At 40.1% G+C, this 14,693-nt stretch overlaps 1 protein-coding gene across 4 annotated transcripts in view; it reads right to left on the bottom strand.

Annotated features, from left to right (window-relative positions):
• RASGEF1A (RasGEF domain family member 1A) overlaps window positions 1-14,693 on the bottom strand; it is a 264,154-nt gene that overhangs the window by 121,554 nt on the left and 127,907 nt on the right. For 3 of the 4 annotated variants that reach the window (XM_082425593.1, XM_082425594.1, XM_082425595.1), the window contains one exon: window positions 928-1,294. The gene's annotated coding sequence lies outside the window, so the exon portion shown is untranslated. Of the gene's footprint in view, window positions 1-927; window positions 1,295-7,165; window positions 7,185-14,693 lie in introns of those variants that run through there. The other variant, XM_082425597.1, reaches the window with a different exon arrangement.

Here is a 14,693-nt window from a genome sequence, read left to right as displayed (position 1 = left end):
AGCTGGTGCCCTGCCCCAGTGGTGTGTTGGGTGCCCCCCTGGAAGAGCGTGTGGCTGGTCCTTGAAGAGGAAAGACATGGAGCCCTGTGGGCCACACCTCTACTTCCCTCACCTCCCAGCCTCCTGACCTGGCACCAGTCAGAACACCGGTGGTCTGTGGACGCCCCTTCCTCTTCCCCCTTCCCCCTTCCCCACTCCGCTCTCCACTAGAAAACGGGGAGCCACACACGGAAGTGTCGTGTTCTGCTAATTGAGGGAGAGAGAGTTGAGTACTCTTGTCTTTCTGAAGGTTGATGTGTTTGTCAAAATCCAACTTCTGCCCCTCCTCACAGATTAAATGACTCATTTCTCATTTGGATAAAAAGCTCTAATGTAGATAAAAAGTTCCTACGTGGGTGTTTCTGTGAACAATATTTGTCTTTAATCTAAACAGATCATAACCGGATAGAAAATTTTCTCCATTCTTCTGATTTATCTGCTTTTACGTGCCAGCTTCAAGGAAGCAGACAATGGGCTCCGGGTTGGGGGGCCCATAAGCTAAAGAAGAGAAGCAGAGGGGGGATGCGTGGAAGAGGAAACAGAGGGTTTTCAAAGGGCCAGGGCTTGATCATGTTTCTGCACCCCCAAAGCACTGAGCCATGTCCAGCACATGGCAGGCTGAACGAATGAATGAGTGAATGAATGGGTGGAGAAAACAGGCATAGAAGTGGGAAATTCAGGGAAGAACTTGTGTTTTCTCAGCTGGGTAAGATGGCCACTCAGGTCCCCTAATGCTCACATCCCACAGGGAAAACAGGCAGCTGTCGTACAGAGGAGGAGACTGAGCTGAGGGGCTGGGGGGCTTGCTCTGAGAAAATGGGAGGGACTGGGCAGAGCCCAGACCCCCCCAGCAACAGGCCCACCCCCGCCCCTCACGCAGCCGCTTACCTGGGCTTGAGTTGCTCACAGCCAGGCCCCCAGCCATTCTTCCAGGTTGGACCAGCAGGGCCTCCTCTGGTGACCTCAGGACTGGACCCACAGCTGTCCCTGTAGGGGTGGCCCACGAAGACCTGCCCAGCAGATGAGGGCTGAGAGATGAGGTGCTCTGGGAGACGCCCTGGGCCTCATGCCAGGGCAGCAGGGTCTGTGCTCCATGGACCCACTGCAGCGGGTCCCTGGTCCTGATTTTCACACCACGACCAGCCCTCCTCAGTCAGGGCAGCGGGGCAGCTTCAGCCTTGCCTCCTATGCTCGGGGGCCGTTGTGACTGGTGTTGAATTGACCACCCCTGCTCCGCGTGTAGCACAGCTGATGTCTGGTAAAAACAAAACAAAACACGGAAAACCAAAACTGAGGCAGAGAGAACAGAAAGGGAGACAGACAGATGGAGGAAGAGAAGATTCCTTGAGAAAGAGAGGGAAAGGGACAGGAAAAGATAGAGAATAAACAGAGATAGGGGGCTTCCCTGGCGGTCCAGTGGTTGGGACCCTGCGCTTCCATTGCAGGGGACACAGGTTCGATCCCTGGTTGGGGAACTAAGATCCCGCATGCCTCGCAGCACGAAAACAAAAAAAGAATAAACAGCTATAAACATGGGGAAAGAAAGAATAAAACTGACTCCTGAAGAGGACAGCGTGTGCCTGTGTGTGTGAGCACGTGTGCGTGCATGTGTGCTGTGTGTGCGTGTCTGCTGGCACACACACATGAGCCAGGTGTAGGGGGCATGTGCGGGAATAGTGCACATTCACAGATGCAGCCCTAAGCCTTGCCACTGCGAGGGAGCATCAGTCAAATGGCCGCCATCATGGGCTTGGGCATCCGTCACATGGGCACTGCCAGTAAGGAATTTCTAGAGATTTCAAGGGGTTGGAGCCAGGGTGGGATAGTGCTTGCCCTTTCCTGCTCCCCTGAGTTGCCATAGACTCCGGCCACCCACTTGTCAGGGTCTGGGGGCTACAGACAAGCCAGTGTGGTGCAGGCACTTTCCAAACTTGCTTGCAGTGAGGCAATGGGGACAGTCTTGGACATCTAAATGACTTTAATGCACAGGTGCTGTCTGTAATTTGCCCCATGTTCATTTACAAGATGACATTTTGAGAAAGGAATAGTACACCAATTTTACAGATGAGAGGATGAAACCTATGAGGTCAGTCTTTTAGTCCCTTGTGGCCACAAATTTATGGAATAAAAAAATATCTTTGTTAAAAAACCACATCAGTGGATGGACCTAGAGACCATCATACCGAATGAAGTAAGTCAGACAGAGAAAGACAAATATCATATGATATCACTTATATGTGGAATCTAAAAAAAGGCTAAAAATGAACTTATCTACAAAACAGAAACAGAGTTACAGATGTAGAAAATAAACTTATGGTTATGGGGGGTGGTAAGGGGGGGATAAATTAGAAGATTGGGATTGACATATACACACTACTATATATAAAATAGATAACTAATAAGGACCTACTGTACAGCACAGGGAACTCTACTCAATACTCTGTAATAGCCTATATGGGAAAAGAATCTAAAAAAGAGTGGATATATGTACATGTATAACTGATTCACTTTGCTGTACACCTGAAACTAACACAACATTGTAAATCAACTGTAATCCAATAAAAAATTTTTAAAAAACACATCAGGAGAGGACCACTGTGAAAGGTGGGTTGTGTTGGAGGTTCTGAGAGGAAAGAGACACAGAGCAGAGGGGGCCTGGGCTCCTGAGGGGTGAAGATTTGGGACACTGGGGGCAGTAAGTAGCGGGTGAGGTGTCCTCCTTCACTTGCTCCAGGACAGGGGCAGTAGGTGTGGGCACTTGGGCTTCAGAGGACAGACAGAGCCTGGGGCAACTCCCAGGAGGCCAAGTAGCCCCGGTCTAGAAACCTCCATCACTGGGACTCATGACTGACCACAAGGCTTGTCCCTTCCACTCGTGTTCCTTGGTCAAGAGGCTGTAGGAAGAATAGAACCTTCATACAGGGGTAAAAAGGAAATGGCAAGGCAAGGATACGCAGTCATGTGTTCCTGTGATTTAACACACACCAAAGGAAAACAAACACCACAAAAGAGGAAACAAGGGACTTCCCTGGTGGCACAGTGGTTAAGAATCCACCTGCCAATGCAGGGGACACGGGTTCAAGCCCTGGTCTGGGAAGATCCCACATGCCGCAGAGCAACTAAGCCCATGTGCCACAACTACTGAGCCTGCGCTCTAAAGCCCGCGAGCCACAACTACTGAGCCTGAGTGTCACAACTACTGAAGCCCACGTGGCTAGAGCCTGTGCTCTGCAGCAAGAGAAGCCACTGCAAAGAGAAGCCCACGCACCGCAACGAAGAGTAGCCTCCGCTCTCCGCAACTAGAGAAGGCCCACATGCAGCAACAAAGACCCAACGAAAAGTAGGCATAGAGGGAACTTTCCTCAACATAATAAAGGCCATATATGACAAACCCACAGCCAACATTGTCCTCAATGGTGAAAAACTGAAACCATTTCCACTAAGATCAGGAACAAGACAAGGTTGTCCACTCTCACCACTATTATTCAACATAGTTTTGGAAGTGTTAGCCACAGCAATCAGAGAAGACAAAGAAATAAAAGGAATCCAAATCGGAAAAGAAGAAGTAAAGCTGTCACTGTTTGCAGATGACATGATACTACACATAGAGAATCCTAAAGATGCTACCAGAAAACTCCTAGAGCTAATCAATGAATTTGGTAAAGTAGCAGGATACAAAATTAATGCACAGAAATCTCTTGCATTTCTATACACTAATGACGAAAAATCTGAAAGTGAAATTAAGAAAACACTCCCGTTTACCGTTGCAACAAAAAGAATAAAATATCTAGGAATAAACCTACCTAAGGAGACAAAAGACCTGTATGCAGAAAATTATAAGACACTGATGAAAGAAATTAAAGATGATACAAATAGATGGAGAGAGATACCATGTTCCTGGATTGGAAGAATCAACATTGTGAAAATGACTCTACTACCCAAAGCAATCTACAGATTCAATGCAATCCCTATCAAACTACCACTGGCATTTTTCACAGAACTAGAACAAAAAATTTCACAATTTGTATGGAAACACAAAAGACCCCGAATAGCCAAAGCAATCTTGAGAACGAAAAATGGAGCTGGGGGAATCAGGCTCCCTGACTTCAGACTATATTACAAAGCTACAGTAATCAAGACAGTTTGGTACTGGCACAAAAACAGAAATATAGATCAATGGAACAGGATAGAAAGCCCAGAGATAAACCCACACACATATGGTCACCTTATCTTTGATAAAGGAGGCAAGCATATACAGTGGAGAAAAGACAGCCTCTTCAATAAGTGGTGCTGGGAAAATTGGACAGATACATGTAAAAGTATGAAATTAGAACACTCCCTGACACCATGCACAAAAATAAACTCAAAATGGATTAAAGACCTAAGTGTAAGGCCAGACACTATCAAACTCTTAGAGGAAAACATAGGCAGAACACTCTATGACATACATCACAGCAAGATTCTTTTTGACCCAGCTCCCAGAGAAATGGAAATAAGAACACAAATAAACAAATGGGACCTAATGAAACTTAAAAGCTTTTGCACAGCAAAGGAAACCATAAACAAGACCAAAAGACAACCATCAGAATGGGAGAAAATATTTGCAAATGAAGCATCTGACAAAGGATTAATCTCCAAGATTTACAAGCAGCTCATGCAGCTCAATAACAAAAAAACGAACAACCCAATCCAAAAATGGGCAGAAGACCTAAATAGACATTTCTCCAAAGAAGATATACAGATTGCCAACAGACACATGAAAGAATGTTCAACATCCTTAATCATTAGAGAAATGCAAATCAAAACTACAATGGGATATCATCTCACACCGGTCAGAATGGCCATCATCAAAAAATCTAGAAACAATAAATGCTGGAGAGGGTGTGGAGGAAAGGGAACACTCTTGCACTGTTGGTGGGAATGTAAATTGATACAGCCACTATGGAGAACAGTATGGAGGTTCCTTAAAAAACTACAAATAGAACTACCATACGACCCAGCAATCCCATTACTGGGCATATACCCTGAGAAAACCATAGTTCAAAAAGAGTCATGTACCAAAATGTTCATTGCAGCTCTATTTACAATAGCCAGGACATGGAAGCAACCTAAATGTCCATCGACAGATGAATGGATAAAGAAGATGTGGCACATATATACAATGGAATATTACTCAGCCATAAAAAGAAATGAAATGGAGGTATTTGTAATGAGGTGGATGGAGTTAGAGTCTGTCATACAGAGTGAAGTAAGTCAGAAAGAGAAAAACAAATACAGTATGCTAACACATATATACGGAATCTAAGGAAAAAAAAAAAAAAAGGCCATGAAGAACCTAGTGGCAAGACGGGAATAAAGACACAGACCTACTAGAGAATGGACTTGAGGATATGGGGAGGGGGTGGGGTGAGATGTGACAGGGTGAGAGAGTGTCATGGACATATATACACTACCAAATGTAAAATAGATAGCTAGTGGGAAGCAGCCGCATAGCACAGGGAGATCAGCTCGGTGCTTTGTGACCACCTAGAGGGGTGGGATGGGGAGGGTGGGAGGGAGGGAAATGAAAGAGGGAAGAGATATGGGAACATATTGTATATGTATAACTGATTAACTTTGTTATAAAGCAGAAGCTAACACACCATTGTAAGGCAATTATACTTCAATAAAGATGTTTATAAAAAAAAAAAAAAGACCCAACGAAACCAAAAATTTATTTTTAATTTGTAAACTAAAAAAAAAAAAGAGGAAACCAATGCATCCCATGGAAATCAACATTCAAGGACTTAGAGTTAATTGAGTAAAGAGAGAAGACTTTAGAAAAAGTATAATTAATATCCACAGAGAGATATGACTGAATAGGAAGCCAGAAAAATATTCAGTGACAAATTTGAAGGCATCCAGATTGGAAAGGAAGAAGTAAAACTATCTCTATTTGCAGAAAACACACTCTAGGACGTAGAAAACTTTGAAGGAATACACACACACACACACACACACACACACACGAACACACATGCACACAGCTGTTAGAGCTAATAAACGAGTTCATCAAGGTTGCAGGGTATACAAGATCAGTAAACAATCACTCATATCTTTATATATCAGAAGTGAACAATCTGAAAATAGAATTAAGAAAACAATTCTGGGGGCTTCCCTGGTGGCGCAGTGGTTAAGAATCCGCCTGCCAATGCAGAGGACACGGGTTCGAGCCCTGGTCCGGGAAGATCCCACATGCCGTGGAGCGACTAAGCCCGTGAGCCACAACTACTGAGCCCATGTGCCACAACTACTGAAGCCCGCAAGCCTAGAGCCCGTGCTCCGCAACAAGAGAAGCCACCGCAATGAGAAGCCTGCGCACCACAACAAAGAATAGCCCCCACCCACTGCAACTAGAGAAAGCCTGCGTGCAGCAACGAAGACCCAATGTGGCCCAAAATAAATAATAAAATAAATAAATTTATTTAAAAAAAAACAGAAAACAATTCTGTGTTAGTTTGCTAGAGCTGCCATAACAACATGCCACAAAATAGGTGGCTTAAATGGAAATTTTTTTGTCTCACAGTTCTGGAGGCTAGAAGTCTAAGACAAAGGTATTGGCAAGTTTGGTTTCTTCTGAGGGCTGTGAGGGAAGGGTCTCTTCCAGGCCTCTCTCCTAGCTTCTGGTAGTTTCTTGGCTTGTCACAGCATAGCTCCAATTGTCACATGGCATCCTCTCTGTGTGCATGCCTATGTCCAAATTTCCCCTTCTTATAAGGACACAGACATACTGGATTAGGGGCCCACCCTAAAGACTTCAGTTTAACTTGATTGCCTCTGTAAATACCCTAACTCCAAATAAGGTCACATTCTGAGCTACTGGGGGGTTAGGCCTTCAACATATGGATTTTGAGGGGATATAATTCAACCCATAACAAATTCCATTTACAATTGCATCAAAAATAATAAAATATTTATGAATAAATTTAAGAAAGACTTATACACTGAAAATTATAAACATAATTGGAAGAAATTAAAGAAGACTTAAATAAATGGAAAGGCATCCCATGTTCATGATGGGAAGACGTAATATTGTTAAGATGGCAACACTCCCCAAGTAAATCTATAGATTCAAAGCAATCCTTACCAAAATCCCAGGTGTATTCTGTGAAGAAATTCACAAGCTGACCCAAAAATTCACATGCAAATTCAAGGAAACCAGCATAGCTAAAACAACCTTAAAAAAGAAGAACAGAGTTGGAGGACTTACACTTTCTGGTTTCAAAACTTACCACCAAGCTACAATAAACAAGACTGTGTTACTAGCATAAGGATATGCAGAGAGATCAACGAAATAGAATTGAGAGCCCAAAAATAAACCTTCACATTTATGAGCAATTGATTTTGAAAAGGTTGCCAAGACAATTCAATGGAGGAAAGAATCATCTTTTTAACAAATGGTATTGGGACAACTGAACATTTACATGCAAGAGAATGGAGTTAGACCCTACCTCACACCACGTATCAAAATTAACTGAAAATAGATCTAAAACTTCAATGTAAGAGCTATATTTATATAGCTCTTAGAAGCAAACAGGTATAAATCATGACTTTGGATTAAACAATGGTTTCTTAGATATGACACCTAAAGCACAAGTAACCAAAGATAAATAGATAAATTAGACTCTGTCAACATTAAAAACTTTTATATTTCAAAAGACATGATTAAGAAAATTAAAGGTCAAGGCAGAAACTGGGAGAAAATACTTGTAATGTAAATATCGGCTAAAAGACTTGTATCCAGAATACGTAAAGATCTCTTACAAAGTAGCAAAAAAAATTTTTTTAACTAACTTTTAAATAGGAGAAGGATCTGAAGAGATACTTCACCAAAGAATATGCAGGAATTGTTACTAAGTGAATGAAAAGATGTTCAACATCATTAGTCATTTAGGGGTATGCAAATCAAAACCACAATGAGACATCATTTGCCAGCCACTAGCATAGCTATAATAAAAAAAGACCATCCTTACAAGCTTTTGGTGAGAATGTGGGGAAACTGGAACACTTATACATTGCTAATGAAACGTAAATGATGCAACTACTCTGGAAAAACACTTATTTTCTTAAAAAGGTAAACATAAATTTACCATATGATCCAAGCAATTCCACTCCTAGGTATGCACCTAAGATAAATGAAAATTTATCTCCATACAAAGATGTGTATGCACATGTTTATAGCACCATTATTCATAATAGCCAAAAAGTCCATCAACTGGTGAACTGGTAAACAAAATTAGTGTATCCATACAAAGGAATACTATTTGGCAATAAAAAGTAATGAAGTACAGATACAAGCTACAACAAAGATGAACCTTGAAAACATTATGCTAAGTGAAAGAAACCAGAAGAAAAAGACCACATATTGTATGACTCAGTTCGTATTAAATGCCCAGAAAAGGTAAATCTATAGACAGAAAGTATATTACTGATTGCCTAGGTCTGGGAGTAGAAATAGGGATTTACTGCAGATGGACATAAAGGATCTTTTTGGGGTGATGGAAATGTTCAGAATTGGATTGTCATAATAGCTATACAACTCTGTAAATTTACTAAAAAATCATTCACACAAAATGAGTGAATTTTATGGTACATAAATTATAACTCAGTAAAGCTCTTAACCACACACACACACACACACACACACACAAATTGTTAGAGCAAATAAATGATTCAGTAAAGTTATAGGATATAAAATCAGTACACAAAAATCAGTTCTATTTCTGTATGTTCACAATAAACACACTGAAAGATAAAATTTAATTGATTTGTGATAGCATCAAAAAGTAAAATTCTTAGGAATAATTTTTATTTATTATTTTATTTTATTGAAGTATAATTGATTTATTGATACAATATCATGTTAGTTTCAGTGTACAGCACAGTAATTCAGCTATAATTTTTTTGTCAGATTCTTTTCCCTTATGGGTTTTTACAAAATACTGAGTATAGTTCCCTGTGCTCTACAGTAGGTCCTTGTTGGAATAATTTTAACCAAGGAGCTTAAAGATTTATACACTGAAAACTGTAAAACATTGCTGAAATAAAGAAGACATAAACAAATGAAAAGATAACCCATGTTCATTGATCGGAAGACTTAATATTGTTAAGATGACAGTAATATCCAAAACAATCTACAAATGAGTGCAATCTCTATCAAATCCCAATGGTATTTTTTACAGAAAAAAAAATCCTAAAATTTATATCGAGTATCAAGGGACGCCAGAACAATCTTGAAAAAGAAGAACAAAGCTAGAGGTCTCACAGTTTCTGATTTCAAGATATATTACAAAGCTACAGTGATCAAAACAGTACGGTGTTGGCCTAAAGACAGACATTTAGACAAATGTAATAGAATAGAGAGCCCAGAAATAAACCCTCACATATGATCAAATGATTTTTGACAAGGGTGCCAAGATCATTCAATGGGGAGAGGATAATCTTTTCAACAAAAGGTGCTGGGAAAACTGGATATTCACATGTTAACAAATACAGTTGGAGTTTACCTAAGCCATATTAAAAAAAAAAAAACTCAAAATGGATCAAGACCCAAAAATAAGAGCTGAAACTATAAAACTCTTAGAAGAAAACATAAGTGAAATCTTCATTGCATTGGATTTGGCAATTATTTTTTAGATGAGACACCAAAAGCACAGATATTGGAACTCTCATAGATTGCTGGTGGGAATGTTAAAATGGTGCAGCTGCTGTGGAAAACAGTTTGGCAGTTCCTCAAAAAGCTAAATATGGAATTACTATGACTCAACACTTCTACTCCTAGTTATATACCCCAAAGGAATTGAAAAGCAAGGACGGGAACAGATATTTATATCCCAGTGTTCATAGCATTATTCACAGTAGCCAAAAGGTGAAAATAACCCAAGCATCCATTAAATGAATGGATAAACAAAGTGTATTATATACATACATGAAATAGCATTCATACAAAGAAATGAAGTTCTGATACATACTGCAACATGGATGAACCTTGAAAATAAGGTGAAATAAATGAGACACAAAAGTGCAAATATTGTATGATTCCACTATATGAGGTGTCCAGAATAAGCAAATTCTTAGAGACTGAAAATAGATTAAAGATTACCAGGGGCGGGCTTCCCTGGTGGCGCAGTGGTTGAGAATCTGCCTGCCAATGCAGGGGACACAGGTTCGAGCCCTGGTCTGGGAAGATCCCACATGCTGCAGAGCAACTGGGCCCGTGAGCCACAACTACTGAGCCTGAGCGTCTGGAGCCTGTGCTCCATAACAAGAAAGGCCGCGATAGTAAGAGGCCCGCGCACCGCGATGAAGAGTGGCCCCCACTCGCCGTAACTGGAGAAAGCCCTCACACAGAAACAAAGACCCAACACAGCCAAAAATTAAAAAATAATAATAATAAATAAATAATAAATAAAAAATTAAAAAAAAAAAAAAGATTACCAGGGGCTAGGGAGAAGATGGGGAGTTTCTGTTTAATGGATACAGAGTTTCTGTTGAAAAGGTCTTGGGAATAGATAGTGGTGAAGGTTGTACAGCATTGTGAATGCCATTAATGCCCCTGAACTGTATACTTTAAAATGGTTAAAATGGCAAATTTTGTTATATATTTTTACCACAGTTTTTAAAAAATTCATAATGTAATAGATTCAAAACCACTGAATTGTACACTTTAAATGTGTGAACTCTGTGGAATGTGAATTATAAATCAATAAAGCTATTTTTTATTTTTAATTTATTTTAATTTTAATTTTTATTATTATTATTTTTTGGCATCCCCACATGGCTTGCAGGATCTTAGTTCCCCAACCAAGGATTGAACCTGGGCCACGGCAGTGAAAGCACCGAGTCCTAAGCAGTGGACGGCCAGGCAACTCCCAATAAAGCTATTTTTTAAAACTGATGGAAACATCAGAAGGTATTAAAATAGCTCTTATAGTAGGAGATATACATATATCTCCTAAGAAATAAACTAAGAAGTAAATAAATAAAATGGAAAATGATAGATCAATTTTTAAAATTTCATTAAAATCCTTCTATCAACAATAGAATTGGGGCTTCCCTGGTGGTGCAGTGGTTGGGAATCCGCCTGCCAATGCACGGGACATGGGTTTGAGCCCTGGTCCGGGAAGATCCCACATGCCGCGGAGCAACTAAGCCCACGAGCCACAACTGCTGAGCCCATGTGCCACACCTACTGAAGCACATGTGCCTAGAGCCCGTGCTCCACAACAAGAGAAGCCACCGCAATGAGAAGCCTGCACACCGCAACGAAGAGTGGTCCTCACTCTCCGCAACCAGATAAAAAGACCACGCGTGGCAATGAAGACCCAATGCAGCCAAAAATAAATTTAAAAAAAAATTTTTTTTAATTTAAAAAAACAGGGGCTCCCCTGGTGGCACAGTGGTTGAGAATCTGCCTGCTAATGCAGGGGACACGGGTTCGAGCCCTGGTCTGGGAAGATCCCACATGCCGCGGAGCAACTAGGCCCGTGAGTCACAACTACTGAGCCTGCGCGTCTGGAGCCTGTGCTCCGCAACAAGAGAGGCCGTGATAGTGAGAGGCCCGCGCACCGCGATGAAGAGTGGCCCCCGCTTGTCACAACTAGAGAAAGCCCTCGCACAGAAACGAAGACCCAACACAGCCAAAAATAAATTAAAAAAAAAAAAATTTAAAAAACAATAGAATTAATCTTTAAAAAGGGACAAAAATTTCCTGAGATGTAAACTCCTAAGTAGTTCTAAATTAAGTCTAAAAAGTATAATTCATATAGCCATATTCACTGACTTCAAAGTAATTAAGTTAGAAACTAGTGATTCCCCCAAATTACATTACACACTTAAAATTACTCTTGGATTTAAAAGAACACCATGACAGAAATTCCCAACATCACAACAGAAATTGACGACAACCAAGAAATGGATGATGGAATACTCCACTTTTTAAACTTGTGAAAAGTTTTCAAAGCAGTATCCTGAGAAAATTTAGAACCTTAAATGCATTAATTAGAGAAAAGGAAGATTATAAATAAAGGAACTACTATCTTAGTTCAAAAGCAGGAATGCCAGCATTAAAATAAACCCAAGAAAGTTGAATTGTGATTGATAAAGAAGATGAAGATAATAAAATAGAAATCAAACCTACGATAGGAAAAAATTCACACTGTTAATCCATAATACCCAAAGCGGGCTCTCAGAATTAGCAATGCTGAGTTTGCACAAATGCTGGGAGGCTCAGTGCCGTCACGTGCATGTTTACAACATGGGTACTGCAACCTGATCAGACCGATGAGGAGAAAACACAGACAAGATCAGGAAAAAAGAAGGAAGATCAAGGAAATTAAATAAATCATAGTAGGCCAATATGTACGATAAAGGGTTTGAAATCAGAGACATCATGGAGAAATTTACAGGAAAATACGAATTATCACAATGGGTACGAAAACGCTAATAAACTAATAACTGCAGGGGAAGAAATGGACAAAAAAGTACAAGGTTTACCCTAAATTGCAGTGTCATTTTTTTCAGACAATGTGATTTTCTACATAGAAAACTGAGCTAACAAACTATAAGAATAATTAGGACAAATTCCATTAGATGGAGAGAACTGCCTCTCTACACCAAGTCCTCCTATCTACCAGCAATGAATTATAACATATAAAGAAAAATGTCGTTCATAATAGCAACACTGTTACAACACAGCCAGGGGTAAACCAAAAAAAAACTTGCAGGACCCATATGAGAAAATGATAAAGTGTCATGTCTATAATTTTTTAATTAAAATTTGCATGAATAAGGAGATAAACTAGGAGAAAATGTGTAAGAATAGTCAAGACTGTTAGGAAAAAGGAAAGCAATGAAGTAGGAATTCTCTGTGACACATAAAAATATATAATAAACCATTATAATTGAAGGAATATGTAAGAATAAACATATAGAATATCAGATATTCACTTTGAAAGAAGATAGTTTCCTGAAACTGGCCTACACATTGAGGAATTTACTATATAAACTAAAAGAGTGTAAAATATAGATTTTGAATAATAGATTATTCAAAAAATGGTTCTGGATGACTAACTATACATTTGTAATATAATGAAGGTAGACAGCTACCTCACAACACTAAAACAAATACAGATGATTTATCCCAACAAAATTATAAAAATCATTTGAAGAAAATATTTTAAAATATATTTATAAGTGAAGAAAATATGAAAGAATATATATTGAGTTAGGAAAGTCATTCTTAAGACACAAATTACAATATCTATAAAATAAATTTACAGTAATAATAGTAGGGCTTCCCTGGTGGCGCAGTGGTTGAGAATCTGCCTGCTAATGCAGGGGACACGGGTTCGAGCCCTGGTCTGGGAAGATCCCACATGCCGCGGAGCACCTAGGCCCTTGAGCCACAACTACTGAGCCTGCGCATCTGGAGCCTGTGCTCCGCAACAAGAGAGGCCGCGATAGTGAGAGGCCCATGCACCGCGATGAAGAGTGGCCCCCGCTTGCCACAACTAGAGAAAGCCCTCGCACAGAAACGAAGACCCAACACAGCCAAAAATAAATAAATAAATTAATTAATTAATTAATTAAAATCAATGGGAGTTACACTGATTAAAAAAATAAATAAATAAAAAATAATAATATACTGTGCAACCTCAAGATACGAGATACATTTTTCACTCAACAGTTTGGAAAACCGGATACTATTTAGAACTGATGGGAGTGTAAATAGGAACAGCATTTTTTAGGACAATTTAACCATATCCACTAAAATTAAAGGGTGCAATCCCTTAGACCAAAACAATTTCACTTCCTACACATATGCATAAGCTGGCTAAACAAGGATGTTTATTTAGCCTTGTTTATAGTAGCGACACAAACATATAAAATAAACAACCAAATGTCTATCAGCATGGAAAAGAGTAAATAAATTATCACTATTCAGCAGTTTATAGATGAGGTCATCCTATATTCATTTAATATGGGAAGTTCTCACAAGATTTCTTGTTAAGTGGAGACAGCATATTGCAAAAGCATGAATACATGGAATATCGTTTATGTTAACTATTTGTGTTAACTCACTGATGAAACCCAAATTATGCAAAAGCAGATTAAGAAAATTAAAAATTTTTTGTTTTTTGGCCGTGCTGCGCAGCATGCATGATCCTAGTTCCTCAACCAGGGATCTAACCCGTGCCCCCTGCAGTGGAAGCACAGAGTCTTCACCACTGGACAGGCAGGGAAGCCCCTACACCAGTTATGACATCATCTTTGGGGTGGGCCTTGGGCATGGTGGCAGGGAGCAGGTAGCCATGTGGGAGGATTTCTGATGCATCTGTAAGCTTCATTTTTCTAAATAACAGAACATGTACATGTATTATTTGTGCAATTAGAATATAATTAAATATAAACATAAAAGATTTGTTTTGGTTGGAGGCAAAGACCATGTGAAAGCACCTGCCAGGTCTTGGTGAGGCATAACATGGACTCCTGGGCTGCTTTCCCAGTCACAAAGGCTCCCGGGGGCAGAAAGAAGAGAAAAGAACTCAAGTCTCTGCCCAGTCGTCGGAGATACCTTGTCCCCGAGGTAGAGGATGAGTGAGTGTGTGTGTGAG

Source organism: Balaenoptera physalus (genome assembly GCF_965194825.1).
Source record: "Balaenoptera physalus genome assembly, chromosome: 14".
NCBI lineage: Eukaryota > Metazoa > Chordata > Mammalia > Artiodactyla > Balaenopteridae > Balaenoptera > Balaenoptera physalus.
Note: the sequence above shows the minus strand (reverse complement) of the source record. Positions and strands in the feature narration are given on the sequence as shown.